Source organism: Urocitellus parryii, chromosome 6 (genome assembly GCF_045843805.1).
Source record: "Urocitellus parryii isolate mUroPar1 chromosome 6, mUroPar1.hap1, whole genome shotgun sequence".
NCBI lineage: Eukaryota > Metazoa > Chordata > Mammalia > Rodentia > Sciuridae > Urocitellus > Urocitellus parryii.
In genome coordinates, this window is record NC_135536.1 from 196,356,324 (window position 1) to 196,383,353 (window position 27,030).

The following is a 27,030-nucleotide window of genomic DNA, read 5'->3' on the forward strand; positions in this document are numbered from 1 at the left end:
TCTGGAGCCTGGAAGACCTTTGTGCAGTGGGTGCCTCTGGGCGTGTCTGAAGTTTATCTGGCTGGTCAGCCTCCCTTTTGTCACGGGGCTGTGGTTCTGTGAATCCATTGGCCACTTGTCTATGTCCTCTTTGACAGATTTTCTTGCATTCTTGGTAATTTAACATTTAAGCCTAAACACTATATTCTGAAAAATGGATCTGCAGACATGCCATTTCTCATAGATCCATGTGCTTTGTAGATGCTTTATATTTCCTTTTGTGAATGTCTGTTAACATTTTCCCCCTTTGTTTTAATTGGGGTGTTTGTTTTTTTTATTATTGATTTATCAGAGTTACCTAAACATTTTGGACACAAGTCCTTCATTAGAAAAATATATTATGAATATTTTCTTCTTTTCAGTGGTTGGGTATTCACTTCTAAAATGGCAACTTTTAAAGAGCAAAATTTGAATTTTTTATTTTTTATTAAAACAGTTTAACTTTTATTAATTTTTGCTCTTTGCACATTTTATTTTTTCAAAAAAAATCTTGATGTCTTAGAAGCTTTATGGTAATAACATAAACACCTCTTGTATTTAGGCCTACTTATTATCGATTTCATTACTTTGTTATGGAACGAGGTGGGATTTGGACCATGTCAGAGCCCCTGCTTCTGATAGGTGTTTAAATGTTTCAGCACTTTTTGTTGAAACACTTTTCTTTCCTCATTGAATTGATTTGATGTCTTTCTAAAAAATCAGTGTTGTTCTGAGCCCTCCAGTCTCCCCCATTAATGTGCATTTTACTCATATGCCAGAATCACCCTTCTTGATTACTAAAAATTTATGTAAGTCTTAAATCAGAAATTGTAAATCCTCTAATTTGTTTTTTAAAATTATTTTTAAAGATTGTTTTAGCTATTACAGGTCCTTTGCATTTCTATATAAAATATAGGAGTTAATTTTACTTTATTTATTGTCATAGGTTCTTTTTAGTTATGTATAATGTTAGGATTAATTCTGATGTGATTACAAAACCATGGAATAAAATTTGCTCTGATACAGGCCCTAGTACTTCCCCTTCCTCTTCCCTCCTCCCTCCCCCATTACCTCCCCTCTGCTGATCTGTCTGCTATTTATTTACAGTTTCTTTTTAAAATTACTGTCTTGTGGCCAGGCACGGAGGCACACACCTATAATCCCAGTGACCTGGGAGGCTGAGGCAGGGGAATTGTGAGTTCAAAGCCAGCCTCAGCAAAGGCGAGGTGCTGAGCTCAGTGAGACGCTGTCAATAAATAAAATTCAAAATAGGGCTGGAGATATGGCTCAGTGGCCAAGTGCCCCTGAGCTCAATCCCTGGTAACCACTCCCCCAAAATAATAATAATAATAATAATAATAATAATAATAATAATAATTAGTGCCTTGTGGATGTACATGATGGTGAGATTCTCCGTGGTACATGCACATAGGGAAGGCAGGTCAGATTCACTCCACTGTTCTTCCCTTATTTCGTCCTTCCTCCTCCCCCTCAATCCCCTTCCTCTACTTCATTATTTGATGCTCTTTTCCCAACCTTTCTTTTCTCTCTCCCTTTCCCTTCCCTCTCTTATTTTTGACTAGCTTCCACATTTTACTTAGCTATAAGGAAGAATGAAATTTAATTTGGGTTAAACTGGAGACTGTCATGCTAAGTGAAATAACCCAGGCCCCAAAAGTCAAAGGCTGAATGTTTTCTCTGATATGAGGAAGCTAGGCCAACATAAGGGGAAAAAATAGAAGTTCATTTTAAAAGCCTGATAGGATTTTTACTGGGATTATGCTTAATCTATGGATTAACACGAGAAGAATAAACATCTTAACAACATTAGTTCTCCAGTCCTTAGCATTTGTTCAGTTTTTGAAATTAATTTGTATTTGTACAATGTGTTATAGTTTTTAGTGATGAGGTCTCACAGATCTTTGGTTAGATCATTCTAGGTATTTGATATTTTGATATAATTATAAATCTATTACTTTTAATTTCCCCCCCCCCCATCTTCATTGCTTACACATGGAAATGCAATTCAGTTTTATGCCTTGATTTTATATTTTTATAACTTTTCTAAATTCACTTCTCAGGTAGCTTTTCTCTGTAGATTCTATAGAATTTCTGTAATGCACATGATCAGGTTGTCTATTAGTGGGGCAGATAAACATAGTCTTTCCCTGACTTTGCAGTTTTTTGTTTTTTTTTTTTATCTTGTCTTATTGTAATAGCCAAGATCTCTAGTACCAGGTTGAATTGGACTGGTGGGAGCAATGTGCCTATGATCCTGTTATGAGGAGGAAACCCCTCCTTCACCGAGTGAGGCATGGGTACTGGTCTTTCATAGATGCCCTTTGTCAGATTCTGAAAATTCTCTATTATTCCCATTTGGCTAAAAGTTTGAAAAAATATATATGGATCTTGAATTTTATCAGATGCTGTTTCAATTTGGTGTTGTTTTCCCCCTTACACTTTGGATATCATTCACCCGAGGCCTGAAGGACTTGTATTGAACTCTGTAGGAAGGCTTTTGACCGTGAGTTCAATTTTTAATACATGTTGGGCATCTAGATATTCTAATTTTTATGTCACTTTTGCTGTCTGGTTTTTCAAGGGATTTTTCCATTTTTGTCTGAAATGTCGAGTCTATTGGTAAAAAGTCCTGCTCTTGGTAGTCTTTTTTTCTTTTTATTTTCCTTTTTGCTGGTCCTCAGCTTGTTCTAAGGAAGAAAGCAACAAGTCAAAATTCACCATCATCATGACAAAATTACCCTGAAAATATCAAGACTCTAAGGTAATTAAAACGTTGAAGAAGCTCATCTTGAGGTCATAATGGAGGAAAAGGTAGACATCGGGGCAAAGAAGAAAACTGTGGGAATTGTATACCATCCACAAATGCCTGGGTTCACAGGGACACACGAGCACATTACGGAGAACCAATACCACCCTCGTTCCATGGGGCAGAGTGATAAGCACTTCTTTTTGATACTGAGGATTGAACTCAGGAGGGCTTACACGGAGCCCCTTTTTATTTTGAGACAGGGTCTCACTAAGTTGTTTAGGGTCTCGCTAAGCTGCTGAGGCTGTCTTTGAACTTGCCATCCTCCCGCCTTAGCTTCCTGAGAGTCAGAGATGCCTGACTGGTAAGCACATTTTTAATGCATGTGTTCAGGACGGGAGAGGTGGGCAGAGGGAGGTGAAGTATCATGTACAAAGAGCAGGGACAAGAGACCCCCCTCCTCTGACTCTTGGTGGTTTTTCCCCTTCTCTTTGAGACCTCAGGACGTGTGTGCCACCTCCTCACCACAGGCTGCCACAATCTGTGGACATTTCACACCAGCTGCTTCTGCAGGAACCAGTCTTCTCCATCACGTCTTTGCGTTTCCTTAGGAACATTAAATCGCCCCAGGGCTCTGTCACCCCTTGATCTGTTCTGGTTCCTGTCCTCTCAAAGCCCGGGGCACTGTCACTGCTCCGCTGTCTCTTTTGGGGGGTTTGATGTCATCAGCACCACGGGAGAAATTGGGGAAATTGGATTTCCTCTTGCTACTTTCTGACTTCTCCAGGGTTTGGGATTTTCATCCTCCTTCATCTTCTTACAGTTTTTCATAAACTCAGCAGTTAGCTCAGGGCGATCCAGTTCTCCTCTGGTCCCAAGTCTGGAGCTCCTCAGAAAAGCCCTATGGCTTCAGCGGACACTGCCCCCGCCCGGCAACCAGGCATCGGGCCCTTTCTTCAGCCTCACCCTGCCTCCTCCGAAGATCTGTGGTTTTCTTGCCCTGGGCAGGGGGTGCCACCTGAGGACTGAGCACCACGCTCTGGGTCTTTCTTCCCTGTGGGCTCCAGGAGGGCTCCTCCCTGCCCCACGGGTGCCCAGTGACACTCTGGCTGTTCCTCAAGGCCTGCAGGACCTCTGGTGATAGCCCCTCTGGGGTTCTTCACGTAATGATTTCAATCTACTGTTTTTCTCATCAGTCTTGCCAGTTTATAAATGTTATCAACCTTTACAAAGAGCCAAAGTTTGTCTTTGTTTTCTCTCCTGTTACTGTTTCTGTTTGTCCCATCACCACACATTCAAACCATTTATTTGACTTCTTTGGTTATATTGTTCTTTTTTTCCCCTCGCTAATGAAGTTGAAAGTTTGGTTCCTTGATTTTAAACCTTCCTTTAACTAGATCATGTGTACATATACTTAAAGGTATAAATTACCTCTAAATACTACTTTAGCAGAATGTTACAATTTTGGTATTTTTTTCTTTTTATTATCCTTCAGTTGACCTACTTTCCATTTCACCATGTGATTTATTCTTTGACTTTTGCATTACTTAGAGGCATTTTGCTTAATTTTCAGCACCTTAGGGTTTTCTAGCAGTCTTATTATTTTCTTTGTTCATGCTATTTTGATCTGAGGACTCACTGTTCATTCGGATTCTGTGAATTTATGGAGATGTGTTTTTATGGCTTATCATGGCTCTCCGTGGGTTCAATGTGTATTTCAATCCTCTAGTTGACGGATAGTGATGAGCAAATGTTGCATATCCTTCTAGATTTATTTTTTAGTTTTTCTAGTAATTACTGAGAGAAAGTTGTTAACAACTGCAAAACAGATTTTCCTTTCTCTGGTGTGCCAGGCAAGTTGAACTGGTTTTGTCAATCTCTGGATGACATTTAGGACTGTGAATTCTTCATTATTGCCCCTGAGTGATTGCCACGTGTGCCCGCTGTCTGACTGGTGTTTCTTGTCCACATGAACCTTTTCACAGTGCTAATGTCATTCTTGTGCTTCTGTTTTCCTGGCCTGTCTTCCTCCACTCGTTGACTTTCAACCTGTCTGGCTCCCCTTACCACCAGGCTTCTGGTCAGCGGCATGGGGTAGGTCATGCTGAATCCGCCAGTCTCTGCTGTTCACCTGGACTGTTTACTAATTGTTGTGCAGTTGTCAATACTCCTAGCTTCAAGTCCACCCTTTGGCTATTTTCTTCTTATTTGTCCCATTCATTCTTTGCTTCTTCCCTCACTCTCCTCTTTTGGGTAAGGTAAGTGTGTTTGAGGTATTCCATTTTATCTCTTCTTGTCAAGCTATATCTTTTAAAAAGTTATTTTGGTGGATGCTTTAGATAGTACAGCATTTACCCGTGAATCATGAGAGACAGCTTCGGCTATCTTACCTCTTCACGGACAATGTAAATATCTTTTAACCATATAATTCTATTTATTCCCACAACACTTTCTGCTTTCTTTTATAGTCACATATTTTACCTCTGTGTGTATCAGGAGCCCCGAAACACTTTATTATTTGTGCCTCACACAGTCAATAGTGTGGTATATTTCTCTGTAATTCTAAAAAAAAGTCCCTTTTAGCTTTATTTTTTTTATAGCACCTATTTGCTGTATATGAATTCTCCCAGCTTTTGTCCATCTGAACAAGTCTTTATAGTTTCCAACTCTGAAATATGCTCTAACTGTATAGAGTACTCTCAGTTTGGCTTTGTTTCTTCGGAGACTTGTCAAAACAGGGCTCTTGGGATCCTGGGGTGAGCTGGCTTCTCCTTGTGCTCTGCGGGGTGCTGTCTGTTTTTCCCAGGGGAATATTTTTAAGGCCTCCTTCTGTCTTTGGTTTCGGCAGTCTGGTTATGATGTTCCTAGTTGGGATTTCCTTTGTGTCTGTCCTGCTCGGGGTTCGCTGAGGTTCTCGGCTGTCTGGGTTGGTGTCTCTCCGTCTTCATTTAGCGATTTGACTGAGAGGTCCAGACACTTCTCACTGCTCCAACTCCCGTCTTCCTGGGATGCCAGACACACTGAGGCTGCGTAGCCAGAGTCCATTCACGGACCTTGGACATCCTCCTCCAGCTCAGCAGTGCTGGTGCCTCAGCCTGGATGGCTCACGACGCCCCCTCCTCAAGTTCACCGGTCCTTCCTATTTTCTTCAAAAGGCTGTCTTACCCTTTGTGAAGACTTTGTGTCAAGCATTAACTTCCATATTGTGGAATTCTGTTGTTGTATTTCCAATTGCTAGTTAAGGTTTTCATTTTGGGGGAAAATTTCCATGTGTTCACACGTTGTCCATTTTGTGTGAGCCCTCTAGTGTATTTGTCATGGTTCTACTAGAGTCATTGATAATGCAACCATGAGGTCACCTGTGGATTTGATCCTGGTGAATGTCTCTTCATTTAAAAATGGGGCACATTTTCCTTCTCCTTTGTACATCTCATAATTTCTAATTCTATCCCAGGATTAAAGTGGAAAAATAGTATCCTATTCCAATAACTGTATGTGAAAGAACAGTAGACAGCAAGTAAGCCTGTTCACCTCTGAAAGGGCTGGGTGCCACCCCCTGTTTAGAACACAGGTGTTGGGGGCTGAGTCATCTCTGTTGCTGTGGCAGTTAGCCAGGGATTTGAAGGGCTCCTGTCCTGTGGGAATCCCGGTCATTTGGGTTTCGTTGGTTTCCGTCTCTCTGGTGGGTCTTTGCAAAGCCAGATTTCATGCTGTGCCCCTCTTGTTCTGGTTGTTGAGATGGAATAGACCTCTCTTGCAGCTTCTCACCTCCCAATGAACAGCAGATTCCTATTGCATTTGGGTTGTGCTGACCTGTCCTGCTGCAGCCGTACCTTCTTCCATGGCAGCTGGCTGAGCTGCACCAGATGCAGAGGAAGTTGTGTTACTCCAGGGAGACTGTGGCATGGCGTCATGGGAACCCAGGGCCTTCAAGGGGAACTGTGCGGCCGGTTTTTGCTGAGCTAGATAATCATTTATAGCAGGGGCTGTTGGATACAAGTTGGTTTCCATCCTGCTTTAAAACTTTGCACAATATTAGGAACTTTTATCTGCTGCCCTACCCTCGACTTGAGTAGTCTGAAGCCAATTTTAAGTGCACTGCCCACCCTATGGTACGAGGAACCGTCAGTGCAGTCAAGGTCTAGGGAAGAGGGTCCAGTGCCTCCATGGGGCTGCAGGGAGGAGTGGAAGGAACCCCTACATGAGGGTGTCAAGTGGGAAGCTGTAGCCTAGGTAGCTATATGAATGAGAATTTCTTCCTGGCTAGGGATGTAACTCAGTGGTAGAGTGCTTACCTTGCATGCATGAGACCCTGGTTCCATCCCCTAGTACTGGAATTAAAAAAAAAAAAAGGACTGGGATTGTGGCTCAGTGGTAGAGCACTTGCCTTGCATGTGTGAGGCACTGGGTTCAATCCTTAGCACCACATAAAATAAATAAATAAAAGTACATGTCCATTTACAATTGAAAATATATTTTTTTTAAAAATCAGGCATTTTCCTAATAGGCTCCCATAGGCAAATTAAATCCCTCCAAAGAGCATTTATTGAATATCTCCTATATTTCAAGGGTCTGGGTTAGAACAGTTTTGTATTCAACCTGTTTGTAATGTATATTCTACTTTAGAGGTTTTCCCTGGAAATCTGCTGGGCATTTTATGTGATTTATCTCAATGTTACTTTGTTACAACCTCGTGAGACAGGCTCTGCCCTAAAGCCTGCCTTGTAGTCTTAGAGGTTTAGAATGTAGCAACCCTGCAGTTTATGAGACTAGTGCATAGCAGAGCTGGGAGTTGGCTGTGGCCCAGCTGAATTCAGAATAGTTCCCATTTGCAGATAGAGGGATTGGGCATTACCAGGCTCTTTATGTGAGCAGGTACTGCCCATCAGGCCAGCACCTGACGTGAGCAAGATGGTGTTTCTGGTTTCATTTCTCTGCCTCTGTGCCCTGCTGAGTGTCTAGCACACTGTAGAGTCTCAGTACACATTTGAATGAAGAACTGAGTTTGTCAGTGACTTCTAGGCACCTGAAATACTAGGACCACGAGTCTCCATTGCAGGGGAGATGGACAAGTAAATGGGAAGACATCAGTTCTTCAGAAAGGTACACAGAAAGCCAGCGCAGTGCTCTCCTGTCACATGGTATTTACTTGGTTGTCTCCTGTCATTCACTGAAGTTCTTGATGGTGTGACCCTGACCACTCACCTGCTGGTGTCTGACATGGGGCCAGACTCACAGACAGCTGTTGAGTAAGTGCAAGAGAGAAGCCATGTGGGCCTCCTCTGACCAGAGAGGAGGCCTGCAGAGCTGGTCATGTCTGAAGAGAGCTTTTAGTGTAATTCAGAAAGGGCTCTTCCAGCTGGTGCAGAGAGCTTTTGTCCAGACTGGGGAACAGGATTAGGAGCAGAGAGACCCTGCGTTCCAGAGGAGGCTGAGAGAGCCAATTTGGGACCTTGCAGTCCAGACAAGGCTGAGAGCAATTCTAAGACAGCGGAAGGGCAGGGGAAGAGGAAGGGGAAAGGGAAGGGACAAGGAGGAGGAGGAGGAGGAAGAGGAGAGAAAGAGGGACTCAATGCTATCCAAACCTCTAAGTCTCCTTGTCTGACTCCTGGCCCCTTTGATTTCTCAATCATGTGTTATAAATTCCCTGTCTTGATTGGGCTAGTTTTGTTTTGATTTTTGTTTTGCAACTGAAAGAATTTTAACTTTAAATTGGCAAATTCCTATCCAGCGGTTCCATCTTCACCTATTTTTATAGCGATTTAAAACAAAAGCCAGAAAACTGCAGTTGATGGTTGAAATCCAGTCCCCTGCCTGCTTCTGTGCAGCCCCCAAACTAGGAACCTATAGTGCACATTTGAATGACTGGGAAAGAAATATAAAATATTACACGTGAAAGTCTATGAAATTCAGATTCCAGTGTCCTAAATAAAGTTTTATAGGAACACAGTCAGTGACATTTATTCATATTGTCCCTGTCTCCTTTAAGGTAGAACGAGGCCATTGGGAAGCTGGACTGATGCCAAATGATTTTAAACCTTAGGTATGCAATGCCCGATCCTTACAAAGGATGCCTGCCAGCCCTGGCCTGAAGCATCTCATGCAGAGCTGTTTATATTTAGTGGGGTCGCTGGGGGCATGGCCGGGGCTCAGGACTGAGGAGTGGGCAGGAGTCCCCAGGCTTGTTTCAGGATTTCCCCCGAAGCCTGGATCTCGCAGCCTCTAGCTCCCCGCTTCCTGCTCTCCTCCTTCGGGTGCCAGCACATTCAGGCTCTGCCAGGGCAGTCATGAGGGGACGTAGCCGTGACGGATGGTGTGAGATCCAGGCAACCCACTGCCCCCTGACTTGGAGGCGCCTCCCTGGAAAGCCGTTTGGTTGAATGACACCCATTTCCCAGGTCAGCCAGGAAGACGAGTCCTGATGGGAGGCGTGTGTCCCTCCGCATTCCTCCCAGAGGCAGATGTGGTTAGGGTTTTCATATACGTCAGAAAAGTTCTCTGCATACATCACTAGTGATCATGCAGTGTGTGTGTGTGTGTGTGTGTGTATGTGTGTGTGTGCGCGCGCGCGCGTGCTGTGGCCCCTTTTGCCTACCAGTGAACATTCCAGAACACCCTGATCTGAAGTTAACTGCATTAAAAACCATTTCCTTGCATTCGGAAAAATGTGCAGCCTGTTTAACGCAGCACTATTTGTAATCACTAAAAACTGGAGTGGACCCAATATCCACCCACAGGAGACTGAGCAACTGAGGAGTGTTCCTGCAACAGGACACCAGCCATCAATGGAAATCAACAGGCAACAACTGCAGGCAGTGACCGGGTGGGCCACACAGACGTTGCCGTGACCCAGCGAGTCCCAACCAGCAGGAGTGGGTGCTCCAGCACTTGGCTATGATGTCACAGGTTAGGACACGGGTACCCTGGTGGGGCAGGTAATGTTCTACTAGCGGATGTGGCTGCTGGTTTTCAGAAGTGTCCACTTTGTGAAAATTCATTATTGCATAAGGTTTGTGCACTTTTCTGTAAATATGATTTTCTTCAATAAAATTCATGCTAGATTAAAAAAAAACAACGTATTTTGGAAATCAATTTTGGAGCATATGGGCTGCCCCCTTCCGTTTCATAGCTGTGGATAGTTGTCCTGCACAGATGGAAGGACGGCATTCTCCTCCTGTCCTTCGCCCTCGGAGGCACATGTAGGTAGTTTCCGGCTATTTGCTGCTCCTAACAACCTGCTCCCATTTAGAAGGGCCACCCCCGTTGCTCTGCAGACTCCAAGAGCGAGGTCAGCCTGTCTGGACCCACACACAGGTGCTTCCCTGACCACGGGAAGCCAAGCCCCGTCTCGTCACGCGGACACTCCGGCGCTAAAGGATATGCCCAAGGCAGGGTGCGATTCTTCGCATTTTCTCCTGGTCCCCAACGCCCAAGCGTTCTGAATATTAATGAGACAATTTGCAGCCTCCTTTGCAGGCTTAAAATATTCAGCATCAGACACACTGTTTCGTTCCTATTTCAGCCAAGTTTAATTTCTCTTAACCAGCTTTGTTGTGGCAAAGTAAAATTAATGTATAATTTCAGTGTTTAAATCTCAATTCTCAGCAATTCACGACAGATTGCGAGTGAATGTGATTTGTTCGTTAACACCTAATGGGCTGAAATAATTTATTGGGCAAACATTTCCAGGAAAACGACGCCACTTGAGCAAAAGCAGGGCAGGAAATGCTGCTTGTTTATCTAATAAACCCCCCTCGGGTGAGCGAGCACATTAGCTTTGCACAAACTTTGTGACTTATTCATCATCACTATTTATTATTAAAACTTTATCTGTTTCAACTTAGCGAATGGCTGCCCTGGGACATGCCGCTCGCAGCAACAACAACAAAATAAAGTTTATGCGATTTGCATAATATTGTACAAAGAATATTAGCTCAGAACAATATGAATCCCTGGATCCTTTGCACAGCCCTTTGGTGTTTAATGTTGGTAAATATTTAAATAACAGCAAGGCTGTCTAATTATGAAGATTCCTCTTTCTAATCTGCCTGGGACGCAGCGATGCTGTAAATCACTGTCATCACATGATCGGCCAGGAGGGTGCTCGGGACTGAGGAACAAGCGCTTGCTCAAGGCCAGAGGATGGTGGGGACCTGGGAGCTGGCACGGGAGAGGAGTCTGGGCAGGGCAGGAGGCCGGCTCCACCCGTGTTTCAGGAGAATGGGGCCCTGCACAGGGCAGGTGCACAGGGCAGGTGCACAGGGCAGGTCCTGAGAGTTCTGCAGCCTCTTCCAGGAAGGGCTGTTTCATGCTAAGTCACACCTCAGAGCCTTGGACATGCCCCTGCCTCTCCCTTCAGCCCCTCCTCCCTCTGGGCCGCCCTGCCAGCCTCCGGGCTCTCCCACGCCTCTGCCCTGCTGGGCCTCCCTATGATGCAGCTTCAGGGCGCTCTGGGTTACCCCTCCCTGGCTCACTCACTCAGGTGTCTTCCATGTCCCTGCGCCTGGAGGGGAGGGACTGTCCCTGTCAGAGCAAGGTCCTGGTGTAACCTGTGGCAAATGGCATAGTTTTGCCGAATTCGAGAGTGAATAAACGAACACCTGTAGTGACCATTTAAGGAAATGTCTACATAATCAACACCCAATGCTCTATTTACCTTTCAAATTAGACAAATTAAAGTGAATTTTAATGCCTGGTGTGAGAGTTTAGGGATGTAGGGATTCAAATACTTCAGGAGAACAATTTAGCTGTACGAGACAAAAAAAAGTCTGAAAGTGATTATTTTAATTTTATTTTTGGCTCAGCAAATACATTCATGAGAATTTACCTGAAAGCAGTAATTTGGAAATGTGTGAACATATTTGGTCCCAAGGATATTCATTACAATGTTGTTTAAAATTGTGAGAAATTGAAACCTACTTATATGGTCAATAATAGAGGATTAACTGAAAGGGTTGTAATTTATTCGAACGAGAATACAATGAAGGTACTAAAATGATGATTTAGGAACATTTTTAAGGACATATGGAGAGGTTTATGATATACTCTGGGGCAGATAAAGTAAATATAAAGCTTGTGTAACTTAGTCTGCTTTGTGTTGCTGTAACAAAATACCCGAGGGATGATGGGTACTTTATATAAAAAAAGGTCTACTGAGCTCATGGTTTTGGAGGCTGTAAGTTCAAGATCAGACGGCCCCATCTGGCTGGCCACTGGTTGGGGTCTCTGCTTGCCTACTGGGACCTCGTGGGAGAGATCACAGGCAGACAGAATTCCAGGTAGTGGAGAGGGTCTGGTTGGCTCTCATGACCGCACCTGTTACGGGGAGGGCATTTCAGCCTTCCGAGGGCAGAACCGGGACCTGATCACCTCCACCAGGTCCCCCCTAAATGTCTCACCACCTCATCACGACATGAGATCAAGCTTCCAGCACGGACCCCTTTGGCGAATGACCACATCTAAGCCATAGAACACTACAAATCCGCTTCTCGTTAGTCCATTCTGTGGGTGCAAACAACTGCAAGCATATGGATTAAATTGTTAAGGGGGTTCTAATCTGGAGTTTGCTTTGACCCTTCCTAAAACCAAAGCCAAAGTGAAACCAATAAATCCATGCACAGGGTTGTTGGTTGAACCCACACAGAAGAGTCAACTTAAGTGAATGTGAAAAGCAGTGATTTGGCTGCACATCTCAGGAGAGCAAATGATAAAGACAGAAGAACATGAGAGACATTTTCTTTTTGGTAATTATATTGTTAATAATAACATTGGTATTGTTGTTTGGTGGTTGCTTAAATAAATTACAGGATAAATCAAGTAAGGATTCATGTTAAAGTCATTGAAAAAATAGCATATTCAGCTTAAAGAAAAGAAAGCAAAAATATAAAGTAATTTAAGTAAAAAAACCCAAGCCCTAAGTTATCAGTATGGACTCCAGATACGTTTTCCCTGAAAGCACTCATTTCCCACCTCTGTTCCCTGAACAGGCTCAGAAGCCAGGATCTACCCACAGACCATGGGACTCCTGGCATCCACAGCGCGGTTGCCAAACACCAGATCCAGTTAAACAAACCAGAGCTCCTTGGAGCGGTGGCTGGCTCCAGGTCCAGAGCAGGAAACGTCCGAGGAGATCCAGGATCATCTCACCAACTGGACCAGGAAAAGAGGCTCCTGAGTCAGGTCCAAGGACAGAAGTTAGCCTGGCAGATGTGGGGCATCAGGAAGACTAGCAAGGACAGTGTGAGGATTTGTGAGTGGACATCCATGCATTGACCGTGGAATGGCCCCAGAGGACCACCTGCATCTAACACACCAGCCACGGTGGCACAACGTGGCTCAAACACCAACCAACAACAGAAAACCAGCAACAGGAGGGGGATGAGAACCAACCCAAGTCAAACCAGAAGCGGCAGAACAACCGCCACCACCTGCTTTCTAAGGCTGGTAAGGAACAGACCTGAGAACCATCGAGGAGAGGGAAAGAACGGAGATCGGCCACTTCACTCAAGCCGCACCTCGGAGCAGCTGCACCGTGGGCCTGAGGGCTTCTCTTTGCTTCAAAGAGAAGATTTGAGGACGAGGGTGGGGCTACAACATCACGAGTTCCCACCGTCTCAGGCAGCCACCGACTGTCCTCAGTGACTGCGGCATCAAAGAAAGAGGAGCAAGCAGATGCCATGAGCCCCTGGACAGAAGTACAGGCACCGCTCACGCAGTCTTCATGCTGAAACGTGGAACCCAAAGACAGGAAGAGAGGCACAGTAAACGACACCACAGCGTGGTCCCCAACTTTAAGAGCAGCTCTCTGCCAAGTACCAGACGGTCTGTTCAGAAGGAGGAGAGCCTTACATGGGCTCACAGTTCCAGAGGTTTCCGTCCAGGGCCGCTTGGCTCTGCTGCTTGGGGCTGTGGCAGCACCATGCACCAAGGCGGAGGGGCATGGCAGAGGACACCGCTGGTCTCCATGAGCAAAGGAGGCAGAGGAAGGGGTGGGGTGCTGGTATCCCCTTTCAGGGCACACCCCCACCACCTATCTTCCTACCACAGGGCCACCTCACAAAGGCTCTGGCACCTTCCAGGGGAGCCATGGCCAGGACCTAGCCCCCCACACCATGGATAAAGAGATTCAGGAGTCAGAGTCAATGACTGTGGGGTGGCTACGTCGGGATCCCGACGGGAAGAGCTGGATATGAACACTCTCCGGGGGGTTTGGTGATGTTAGGAAATCATCGCCATTTTCTATGTGGGATAATGGTACCGTGACTACTTTATAAAAATCCTCACATTTTAGGGAGGAATGCTAATTTTTTTCCAGAGGAGAGGAGCTCACTGGAGTGCGTGACCCCTGTAGGCCTCTGCTGTACTTTCACTAACTTTTTGAGTTCCTTGAGGACCTTTCATTTTGAAGACTCAAAATGAGTCTTTTTTTTTTTCTTTAATCCTCCGTGCCCAGAAATGCTCTTCTGCTGTTTTATTGATCTTGGCCAGGATCCCACACACTGCTTTCTCATTTTGTGATTCCCTTGGGTACATAAGGTAGCTGGGATGGATTCTGTATTTCTCTTTCTTTATTCCCTCCAACTTCATCATTTCAGAACAATTGAATTACTTTGAATTAAATGAAGTTGATCCAAAGCCACTCACAGCCAACCTGGGAGAAGCCAGCAACAAGACGTTACATCACTAGATATTACACCGCAGACGGCTCGGGAACACCAGGGAGACACAGGTCCTCCTGTTCTTGCAGGAAGGTGAAGTTCAGAGCAGAAAACCAACAACCACCTTTAACCCTACAGAGAAGCAGCATGAGAAAAGAGCCTCAGCCTCACTGGAAACGGGATTAAGTGTCTGAATCAATTACGTGAAGGCAGCAAAGAAAACTTCTTTTTTCTAGGGTCAGCTACTAATTGTTCTATAATGTTCCTAGCACTCATCTGTCACTGCCAGGAAACAGCACACTGTAGATGAGAGACTTGGCACCACTTTGGTTAATGCAGACACAAATCCTCACCCGACAGGAGCTGTCCATGGGTTGCATGTGGGTCACCGTGCATGGAAGCCTAGTGGATAGAGACATCTTGCTGTCACTATGATGAGATCCCAGGGGCTGAGTATTTCATAAAGATAAGAGGTGCGACTAGCTGACACCTCTGGAGGCTCGAGGACATGGCCCCAGCGTCAGCTAGGCTCTGGTGAGGACCTCGTGGCCAATGGCATTGCAAAGGCAGGAGAGCGTGTGCACCAGGGACATTGCACCCTGGGACAGGGAGCCAGAGTGTAGGGCAGGGCCAGGCTGCTCTGTCAAACAGCCTCCTGCGAGAACTCATCAGAGTCCCCCGAGAACCCCAGGAACATCTTCCGAGGGCAGCACCCCCATGACCCGATAGCCCTATACTGTGCTGCGCCTCCCGAAGGTCCTAAACCTCCCAGCACTGCCACATGGGCCAGCTCCTGATACAGGAACCCTTGGGAACGCACGCAGACCACGTCCAACTACAGCAGCAGAGGCCACAGAGACTCCTGGACAGCTTCTGACTGGAAGACCACTCTGCACGGCCGGGCGGCTCCAGGTGGGGGACGGCAGCAGGGCGGACTTTGAAGGGAGCTTGCTGCCCGTCTTAGGGCCATGGGAGCTGTGAGATGAGGACCTGTACCTCCTTCCCTGGATCTGGTCCTTCTTTTCCCCACAGAGGCAAAGGCGGAATCATCACACACACATGCATTGGCTGACCGTTGACTTGTTAGGAGTGTCCTACTGTTCTCTGAGATTCCAGGGATGACAGAGTGGCTCCCAAGGTGTCCACCTTAAGGGAAATAGCGCAGTGCCCTGTCTATCCAGCCTTGGCCATGCCAAGCTCGCAGGCTGAAGCGCTTCACGACGGCGACACTGGTCTTGAGCATCCACATGTGGGCCGTCCCCCTGGGGTTGGGTGTCCAAGTGAAACCTGTAGGCAAGAGGGTCGGGCAGCGCCTGTTGTAGAGGGGGTCGCCTTAAGTCTCACCAACCTTTAGCCCAGGTGTGTGGAGCACCGACGTGCAGGGTGCTCTGCGGTGTATGAAGGATACAAATGTATGAACGGCCTTGGCGTCCTGTAGGTTAGGGGCTGCTTGTAATAGGTCACATATCAGAATAATTCAGAGAGTGGGGACGAGGACTTCAGTAGTTAACAACAGGAGATGAGGGAGAGGGCCTTAATAATGACATGTCAGGATCTTTATGGCTGAACTACATGGGGTTTATTGGTTCATTCCTCGATCTGCTGGTTGTACCAATGGAACAAAACAGAAATCAATTTTAGGATTTTCCCCCAAGTCCTCAGTGCTCAGGAGCATAGGGGTTAATCTCTGACCTGGGGAAGTTTATCATGTCCTCAGTTGTGTGCCAGCCGGCTCTATGACGTCAGACAAAACCAACCCATGTGGTGCTAACTGATTGCTGTCACACTGTGCTTGGCTAGAGACGGAGGTTTCTTCATGTCTCTGCGTGTCTATACAATGTTATCTTGGAATCCGGCCCACTGACATAAGAAGCGCGTGTTCCGCTGGGGTGCGAGTGACCGGGCATGGCTGCTCAAGCCCCGGGAACTTGGCTCAGGCTCCGTAGCCCGCAGCTCACCGTGGGCCTTCCCCAGGACTAGGCACCAACTGGCCTGTCTATGGCAGACTCAGATGACCTGGGCCAAGTTAAATACGTGAAGCCCTGAGGCCAACCTCCAGCCCCCAAACAAATAAACAAAGAAAAACAAACCCAAATACATACAAAAATAGACAAATAACCTGCTTTATAAATGCCAGGTTGTAATAAGCATGCCAACCAAATTTCACCAGTTGAAGCCCTGACCCGTAATGTGACCATGTTTGGAGACAGGGCCCCTGACCACTAGCCAACCACAGCTCTACATGTGAGCCAGATGAGCCCAGAAGCAGAGCGACCTACCTCACTTCAGCCCAGCTCTCTGACCCCCAGAACTGAGCTTCAGATACATGCTTATTGCTCCAGGCCACCGAGCTTTGGGAAGGGTTGCTATTTGGTATTAATAACTGATTCAAGAGGGATGTGTGGAGTTTCTAGTCATGTGCTTTTGTGCTCCATGGAAACACTTGAGTGGCGCGTGCTCCTGCTGGTCTGATTTGCAATCCAATTTGTCTACACTGTGAGTCGGAGTCCTATCCACAGGGATCAGGCAGGCTCTGTGAATGAGCAGGGCAGGCTCTGTGTGCGAAGATGATCAGAGGCCCTCCTAGCTCGAGTTCTATTTTCTATCTGTGGATAAAGACGTAGGTACAGAAATACTCTCAGACCATAGGAGATCAATTGTTCAGGTGAGGTGTTTGATGACGGCTGGCACAAGCATCATAATGACAGGGACACACTAGGGACTGGAAGGGATTGTGGGGAACAGGATGAACATGCTTTGTTTTTTTTTTTTTTGGTACCAAGGATTGAACCCGGTGGCAATTAACCACTGAGCCACATCCCCAGCCCTTTTGATGTTTAGAGACAGGGTCATGTTAAGTGGCTTAGGGCCTTGATAAGTTGCTGAGGCTGGCTTTGAACTTGCGATCCTCCTGCCTCAGCCTCCCGAGCCACTGGAGTTATGGATGTGTGCCACCTTGCCCATCTGAACACACTTTAAAGAGAACAAGTGCCCATCGGCTTCAGTCCTGGCTGCCAGCTGAGCATGCACACCTGGTGTTTTGTAGTAGAGTTTCTATTTTTTCAACAGAAACAAGATGCCCAGGATTTTATGTGAAGTCTTCCAGTTTTAAAGCAGTGGTTCAGGGCTGGGATGTAGTTCTGTGGTAGAATCCTTGCCTAGGATTTGCAGGGCCTTGGGCTTGATCCTCAGACCTGCAAACAATCAAAAGTAAAACAAAATACACTGATTTGATTCAAAATAACATACTATAGGGCCTAAATAAAATTCACTTCAGATTCGCTCTACAGCGACTGCCAAGTGTGAAGGTAGAAATCAGCCCAGCCCGGTAGGTTCCTGTCACTGTTGGCCTGGGTGTTGTCTTTCCCATTTGCAGGGGATTTGCATGTTTACAGGGTACACAGATGCAAATGGAAGGCTTTGCAGAGAAGTGGGCCCTGAATCCAAACTATAACAAGCAGGAAATGGAAGAATGAAAGAATCACAAACTTTGATTACAGGTCTTGCTGCCCGCAAGCTAGGAGAAAACAAGCAAATAAAACACAGAACCTAATATGGCAAAACCCAGTCCACAAAGTGTCTTGGATTTAGAAAACAATTAAATGAGGGTTTGCTACCTCGTCTTTTGAAATGATTCTGAGCAGACAGTGAATTTCTTGAAATAATTTTATTTATTTGATTTTATGTGTCTTTGCATCTGTTTCTGGCAGGTGGAAGCACCGGGTGGTTTGTTAAGCGGAAGAATGCACGCATGCTCCAGTGCGTCCTTGGGTAATTAGCGCATGGCTGTGTTGGGCAGAGGCTCCCGTGCTCTGAGCAGGCTGGAATGAGGGCATGCATGTGGCTTTTTTTTTTGTGACCCACTCTCTCATTTCACATGAGGATACCTAACTTCTGGCCTCTAATTCTTAAGTGAAAGTGAGGATATCAGAAAATACCTCCCTGACAGTGAAAATCCAGGAAATCCCTGCCTGGGACACAGCATGGTCCGGGCTTGGCACTTGGCCCACACAAGGCCCACTAAGGTGGGCGGCTGGTTAGCTCTGAGCAGCGCACAGCCCTGCAGCGGGGAGCTCTGGAGTAGAGGCAGAGTCAGTGCAGGTGTCCTTGGCAGGCTTCTGTGGGAACCAGCTCAGGCCTCGCTGGGACAAAAGGCCAGGAACTCAGAGAGAAGCCCAGGGCTGTTTCCAGTGCACCTTCCACAGCCCCAGGACAGGGCTTGGCTCTGGAGCTGCCCTTCCCAGCAGTGCCCAGTGCAGTCACTTAGTACTCAGGTCCAGGCCACCCGCGCAGCGCTGGGTAGGTCCTCTGCCCTAAAGGTGTGCCTCTTCACTCACCGCCCTTCCTGTGTCTTGCTCCCCTTTCCACTTTGCCATGACCTGGCAGGGTCTCCTGGGGCACCCACAGGCCAGTGTTCAGCTCTTCTGAAGGAAGAGCCCGGAGGTGCAGGCTTCTAGGGCACATTTTGTCATGATCACTACTTTCACTATTACCCTCCTGGTGTTGGCTGGGCCTTCCCGCCCTCAGAGATGCAGACTAGGACAGAATACCCAGAGGAAAGTCCCTGCACTGCCAAGGATTCTGCCTCCAAGGGCCAGGAGGGGAGTGCTGGCCCTGAGGGCTCATTCCTTTGCCTCCTGGGGCAGCGGCCTTGCCATGGGCTGTTGACACAGGAGGTGTGTCTCTTTTTTCAAACTACAGAGGAGAATGGTGGGGAGCAAGGGCGACTTGCATTGGAATAGAGAAAACCGAGTTCCAGCAGACCCAATGTTTGCATGACTCCTTGGGCTGCCGGGCCCTGGCTCCTCCCATCTGCCCCATATTTCTTGCTCCTCTTGCAGGTTTTTCCTGGAACCCCAAACGCAGAGCAATTGCGTCCTCTGCAACAGCCATTCTCCAAGGACACCACTCATCAAAAGGCTCAGGCAGGGAGGAGCCCTCCTCAGGCACGCCCCTTAACAGCAGTACAGGCCACGGGAGGGATGTGTCTGTCGCAGTCTCAGGACTGAACATGCCATCATCTTACTAGAGTGGCAGGCGTGTGTCCTCGCTTGTGCCCATTGCTCTGTGATTGTTAAGGGCACCACTTTGTCCAGATGATCCCAGTGGAGATCATGAGTGACACGGCCACTGTGTATTTGCTGGCCTCATTATTTACCTGGAGCGTCATGATAAAATAGATAATGGAGATCATATGAGGGTTTAATCTTTTCAATAATCTCATTAAGATGAAAAAAAGGTGAAATTAATTTTGATAATGTATTTTATTAACTCACTATATCCCAAACACTGTCAATTCAACGTGTTATTAGTGTTTAAATGATTAAGGAGACATTTTACCCTTTGACATCCAGCAGGGTGCCTGTTTGTGGCACCACCCTGTTGGGACTGAGTCCTCAGTGCTCCTGTCAGACCTGGTGGGCACAGAGTGTTGGACAGCTCTGGTCTGGGCCAGGGTTGCTCTGGGCAATGTAGTTTTCTTGGTATTCCTGCCCACCCCCAATCATTTAAAATTTACAAGTGTCTTTACAAGATAAAGATGCTTGTCTTTAAAGTGAACCACAGTACTAGGAGCAGCCCTTAAAAACTAAGGATTCCTTAATTTTACTGAATACCCAATCCACGTTTAAATTTTCCCATTTGTTAACATAATTTTTCCTTTTCCTTTTTGTTTGTTCAAATCAGAATCCACATCAGGCTCCTACATTGCAATTAGTTGTCAGTGTTTACTCTTCACGTCCCCTCACCTCCCATAATTTGCACACCTATTTGCCCTGTAGATTCCTGGCTCTGGGTTCGGTGCTTGAGTCCCTGAGGGGTTGTTATTTTTGCTTTCCTCTGCAGGGCTGGAACCAGAGCTGGGCAGGGACCCCTCAGAACCCTGCAGAAGCAATTCATAGGAGGTGGACTTCCACCAGGAAGCACCCACTGCCTGATTGTTTGCCTCCTTGTTGCGTAAGTGTGTGGGAATGAGTGCATATGTTTGTGATGGTGAGTGTGTGCCTGAAAGTGTGTGTACATGTGAGTGTGTGTGTGTGCATGTGAAGGTGTGCATATGTGTGAAGGTGTGCTTGTGTATTTTATTAACTCTGCATGTTTTCCCATGTGCATGTGAATATGTGTGTGTTCATGTCTGTAAATGTGTCCAGGAGTGTGTATGTGAATGTGTTAGTATGTGAAAGTGTGCATGTATGTATGTCTATACATTTAAACGTGTGTGCCTGTGTATGTGTGAGTTTATGTGTGTGTGAGCATGTGAACATAAGTGCATATGTGTAAAATGGTGGGTGTGTTTGTGTGTATGGGTTTGTGTGAGTGTGTGCTTGTGATTATGTGCCTGTGAGAATGTGGAAGTGTGTGCATATGTGTGTATGCAAGTGAGTGCATGAGCATGAGTGCACATGTGTGTGAATGATATGTGAACATGATGGAATGTGCATGTGTGTGTAACGGTGGGTGTGTTTGTATGTGGGTGGAGTTAGTGTATATGTGCTATGAGTGTGTGAGTGGTGTGTATATAAGATGTGTGTAATGTGTATAACTGTGCATGCGCATTTGTGTGAGTGTGTGCATGAGTGAGTCTGCATGAGGACATGTGTAGTTCACATGTGTGCATCATGTTTGTGTGTGTGGATGTGAGCATGTTTTTGCATATGCGTAAGTGTGCACACACACACGTGTTTGTGCATGTGTGTGCATGTGTGAATGTGTGAGAGTGTGTATAAATGTGTGATTTGTCAATGTACACACGAGTATGTATGCCTATGTGTGTGCATGAGTATGCATGTACATATATTTGTGAGAATGTATTCATGTGTTCATGTATGTGAGTCTGTGCATACATATGTGTACATGAGAATGTGTATGAGGGTGGGCATTTGCATATGTAGGGATTTGTATGTGTATGTGTGCCGGGTTTCTGTTCTTGCTACTAAAAAGTTCAGGGTTTACTCCAGTTGAACTGGGCTGACTGGGCTGCATAAAATAACTACCCAAGAGACACAAATACCTTTTTCTTTGGGGTCACTGTGATGCCTCCTCTGACCTTAAGGGTCCACAGGAAGAGAGAGAGAGAGCACGCACTGACTCCTGTTATTGAGGAGAAGCTATTCAAATGAGGCAAGGGGTCAGGTTTCAGGGGGCTGAGTCCATCTTCATGATGTCCACTGTCAGCAGGTTGACTGACACCTGGGTAGGCCACACCCAAGGGCACAGTAAGAGAAGGGGACACACACAAGGCACTTCCATGGAAGATTCTATCCAAAACAGGGCAAGGGGTTATATTACAAAGGAACAGGTGAGCATAGCTTCACCCCTGGGGCTGCAGGAAGACACACCCATGCACGAGACACCGACCCACAAACCCAAGAAGGGTGGAGAAAACTCTGCCACATTTCTGTGACTGAACGCCTTAGCACCCAGCCAGGGAGTGTGACTCAGTCATGTTCAAGGTTGGTCTCCCACATATGTGTTCTCATGAATAGTGTGTGCATGTGAGCACATGGGAGTGCAAGTGGTGTGTGTGATTGTCTGCAAAAGTTTAAATATGCATGATTGTGCACCTAAGTGTGTGTCTATTTGGATGTTTGCATATGTGAAAGTGTGAGCACTGTGTCCATGTATGTAAATGTGTGTAAGCATGTATGTATGCATTTGTGTTTGTGTGTCTTTGTGTGCATGCAAGTGGTTTTTGTGCATGTGAGTGCCTTTGAGTGTTTATTAGTGTGTGTGAATGTGTGTGAGAATGTGTTTGTTGGCATCGGTTTGTGTATGAGTGTGTGCATGTGTATGAGTATGTCCATATGCATGCTAGTATGTGTGGTCATGAGTATACACATGTGCATGAATGTGTTTGCATGTAAACAAGTGTGTATGCACACATGTATATGAATGTGTATGAGTATATGTTCTCATGCATGTACATTTGTGTGTGTGAGTGCATATGCATGTGAGGTTGTGTGAGAGGGTGGGTGTATTTCATGTGTGGGTGTGCAAGTGCACATGTGTGCTTATGAGTATGCATCTGTGAGTTTGTGAAAGTATGTGTGCATATTAGTACATTTGCCCGAGTGCCTTTGAATGTGTGTGTGTGTGAGTGTGGGTGTATAAGAGTTTATGCATGTATGTGCATGACTGAAAGTGGTTTGTGTAAATGTGTGTGATTGTAAATGTAATTGTGCATGTGTGTGCATGAGTGTGTAGGAGTATGTGTGCATGTGTGGGAGTGTGATATGTTTGCATATATTGGTGTGTGCATTCACATAATTGTGTTTGTGTGTGACTGAGAATTTTTGAATATGTGTGCATTTGTGTTAGTGTGTCTGTGAATGTGTATGTGTGCTTATGTGTATTTGTGTGCATGTCTTTGAGTCTATGCACATGTGTGAGTGTGAAAATTTGTGTGCATGTTTGTGAGTTTGTGTATCTGTGAGTGCATTTCTCAGTGTGTGCATGTGAATGTGTGACTGTGCACATATGTGTCTAAGTGTGTGCTTTTGCATGTGAATATGTGTGCAAATGTGTGTGTGTGAATGTGCATGTATGTGATTGTGCAGGAGTAAGGGTCTTTCATTGGCTTCCAGGGTGCAGGGTGGGGCTGGATTTGGCCTCCCTGGGACTGGCTCCCATTCTCCGTTTCCCTGCTGTACCTCTGGCTGGCTCCGGGGTGACAGGTGAACTATCAGGCACCAACTAACCTAAAGACACAGGCTCCACACTGAGGGTCTCTGGCAGACCCCTGCTCTACCAGCATCTGCTCCTCAGTGGCTGGAAAACAGGATGACGTGGTGGGGGGGTCCTGGAGGGCAGGGTGACACCACGGTGACATACTGGGGGACCTCAGGGCAGTGGCCAGCAACAAATGCTGAGGTCCTTTGTTAGTGCAACAGCCTGCTCAGCTCGGCCAGCGCTGCCTGGTCTGGATGTTTCTGCCCGAGCCTCCTGGTGGCAAGGTGGCCACAGCTCACATGTCTTCACAGGCTCATGTACAGCCAAGAAAGCAGGCCACGCCCAGGTCCTGAGAGTCACTTGGAGTCACTGAGCTGGGGGCCAGGATTGAGATGGGCAGATGGCTCATCACACACTGCATCCCAGGTGCAGGGGCCGGGGCTGCACTTGTCCTGGGACTGAGACTGGAGAGGGACGAGCACAGAAGCCAGCCAGGACTGGGAGGGGACAGCTAAGATAGGCAGGGTGGCGGGGCAGCTCCACATGTCCCGGGGAAGCTTGGGGTGTCCTGTCTGGTGGCAGCACATTTCCTTTGTGTTCCGTCCTTGTTCTGAATATGGAGAGTATTCTGTTGCGCGTGGGCCCAGGGGTGCAGGTGGTGAGCGCTCTCCACGCTGCCTTTCTGCCTCTTGCTCGGCACCCATCAGTCAGAGACGGGGGGCAGCAGGGGTGACTCTCCATGTGACTCACCAGCGGGCAGGATGGGCGTGTGGATTACAGGGCCCAATGCTGTCCCTTGTTGGAAGTGACTGGGGACCTCAGGGTGGCTGCAGAGAGCAGTGTACAGCCAGCAGGCCGTGCCTGTGCAGGCTGCATGGCAGGAGCCGGCTGTGCCAACTCTCTGTGGGAACAGTGCACATTTCTTACCCTAAAGCTCAGACAAGAAGCTCCTCCCAATTGCAAGTGCTGAAACGTCTCTGCTGTGGTTTGGCCTCCGGGTCGTGTGCCACTCACAGTGCTTTAGTGTGTGGTGAGGGGCTGCTCTGCACATCTTCATTCATCCCCTCCCTGTGTGGGCTTGGGCCAGCCCCCTCACCCCCTGATCTCAGTTTGTCCCTCTGTAAAGTAGGACAGTAACACCACCTTCCTCGGGGGTATGTTGTGAGGAGTTGGTATGAGATATGAAGATGATCTGACTTGAGATAATGAGGCATGGAACACAGTGTGCCCAGGGGGCCATTCCGTAGGTTCCGCCAGCACTGGGTTGAGATCACTGTTGTCACGTGATGCTGCCCCACCCCACCGTGCCCCCCAGTCTTGCCTATTCTGTGCTCGGGAGAGGCAGGCGTGGGTGCTGCGTGCTGGCTGTGGAACGTGGTGTGAGCAGGGCACAAGAGCCCTTGGCATTTCCCAGGCACAGTGTCGACACAGCCCACTGCACCCACCAAAGAAGTTCAAGAAGATTAACTTACACACAAAAATCATGCTCGGATTTATCCTAAGGTCTGCACCAATGCAGTCTAACCTGTGCTGCCATTTGGCATATGTGACATGTAAGCATGTCGTTCTTTACTGTACAGAGTTTTAAAAAATGTCTCTTGCAGTACTGAGATGGAACCCAGGGCCTATTCTGCTCAGCAAGCACTGCACCACTGAGCCACACCCACAGCCTTATCTAGGCTTTTTGGAAAAGCTAAAATACATTTCAAGAAAAAGAAATTTGAATTAAATCTTGGTGAATGTTTGCTGCAGCGTGTGAAGGCCCTTGGATTCTAGGGCACTTACTTGGCCCTTGGCAAGGGCCTCATCAGGGAATTTACCATAGTAAGTGCCTGGCTTAATATAATAATATAATATAATAATATAATAATAGTAAGTGCCTGGCTTTTTTATTAAATGGTAAACACAAAACAACAAAACCCAAACTTGATTGAAACTTGATCTTAAAATAGTGCAATGTGAATCATCAAGGCAAGTTACTTATGTATTTGATATTTAAACTATAATCACAGTTGTGATCTGATTTTACAATAGAGAAGGAGCAACCCAAGTGTTGACTTTTTTCCCAATTGTTTTTTACTGTGTCAAAACACAGTCAATGTAGAAGTCACCATTCGAATCGCTTCAGCACACGGTCAGGGACACTGGGCAATTCTCTTGGCCACCGTCCATCCACAGGGCCTTTTCATCCCACACTCCAACTCCTTCCTCTCTCTCCTCTGCCCCAGTGGGTCTTCTACTTCCTGTCTCTGAGCGACCACTCCAGGGACCCCATGTAGGTGCAAACCTGCAGCTCTGGGACTTCTCCCTGAAGCTCAGGCGCACAGCCTTATGCACCGGGCTCAGGGGACACTGGCGTCTGGACACCTCCGCTCAGAGGCAGATCCGGCACGTCTACTGCCGGATCACATCATGTCTTCTATGTGAACCTTCTAGCTCCCCTTCACTCAGGTGGCTGAGGAGGTACCAATTCTGGAGGTCGAAGGGCGGGGCCAGGCGTGACTGGGTCCCCCCAGCTTTGCTGTAGATGACACCTCTGACATGTGGGTCATGATGACAGTGGTGGCCTTGGTTAGTCTCCAGGGACCCGAAGGCCCATTTTGCCAGGAACACTGACTCTGTGCTTGGGCCTGCGATGTCCCCTGGGTGGCTGGAGCAGGATGGAAGTCTTGGCCTCTGTCCTCATATTGGGTCTGTCCCTTTTCTGCCTTAGCCTTTGGGTCAGATTCTACCCAGATCTGTGTGCTGGCCTGTTGGACAGCTTCCTCCTGGAACCCTGGTGGAAGGTCAACTTGACCTCACACACACACTCTCTCCTTCCCCTTCAAGGCTAGACCCCGGCCAGCTGCCATGACCAGAAACTAGACCATGAAAGGAGAGATGGGAGGTGGCGCCGAGCTCCTGGGCGGCCTCCAGCTACTCCCAGACGGGCGTGAATGCCCTTCCTTCCCAGCCGTCCCTTCCCTCAGGACTCCTGTCCCATGGAGCCCAGAAGCTGACTTGCCAACCACGCTCCCTCTTTGCCCCTCTTTGGCACTGAATGGTGCCTCTCCCTCTGCCCGATGCTCCTGTGCTGGGCGTTGGTTTCTCTGCCAGGTGAGCCTCTGGGTTTGGCAGGGACTAATTCCCCCCCGCCCCCAGGAGGCCACAGGGTGCTGATGGCGTCTCAGAGTTCCTCTGCCCTGGAGCTGCGCTGACCCTGCACCCTCCGTGTTCTCTTGGGTCTGGCTCTTCACTCAGCACGAGGTCCCGGTGGGTCCCTGCTAGTCCCTGCCATCACTGCTGGCTTCCCTTGTGTGCTGGGTGTGACACTCTTGCTATCCACTCCTCTGGATGGACATTCCAGGTGTCTAATTGCCTGCCATAAATAAGGTCGCCAGGCCCACTCTGTCCAGAGAGGGTCTTCGTTCAAACCTTCTGGGTTTCCTCTGAAGGCTCTGCTGCAGGCCCGGGCCTCCCTCTCGTGCCTGCTCTTCACTCTGCACACCCTCCCTGGGCGCCTCCTCAGGAGACAGCTTTGCAGGACCCCAGCTCTCTGCTTCACAAAATCCTGCGCCGTCTGCGAGATTTCCATACTTTCTTTGAAACCAGTTTGTGCTGTGCTTTTAGGTGTTGCCAGCACCGGCCTCTCCTGACAGGACCCAGCTCCTGCAGACCCTGATGGAACACAGAGGGCAGCAGCTCAAGTAGGAGGAGGCTGCGGGCAGCTCTCTGCCTGCCCGCAGCTCCCGGGGAACGTCTCCGTGTGGTGATGACCTTCCTCCTGGGGCGGCCTGGGAGCTGGGGTGACATCACCTAGGCTCGCTGGCAACAACTCCTCGCATGCAGTTGCGAGTCTGTCGCTGCAGAGAATCGGTATCCATGCCACTTCTGAGGCCTGTCTTCCCATCTCTTAGCCCCACGCTGCGGCCTTTGATTAGT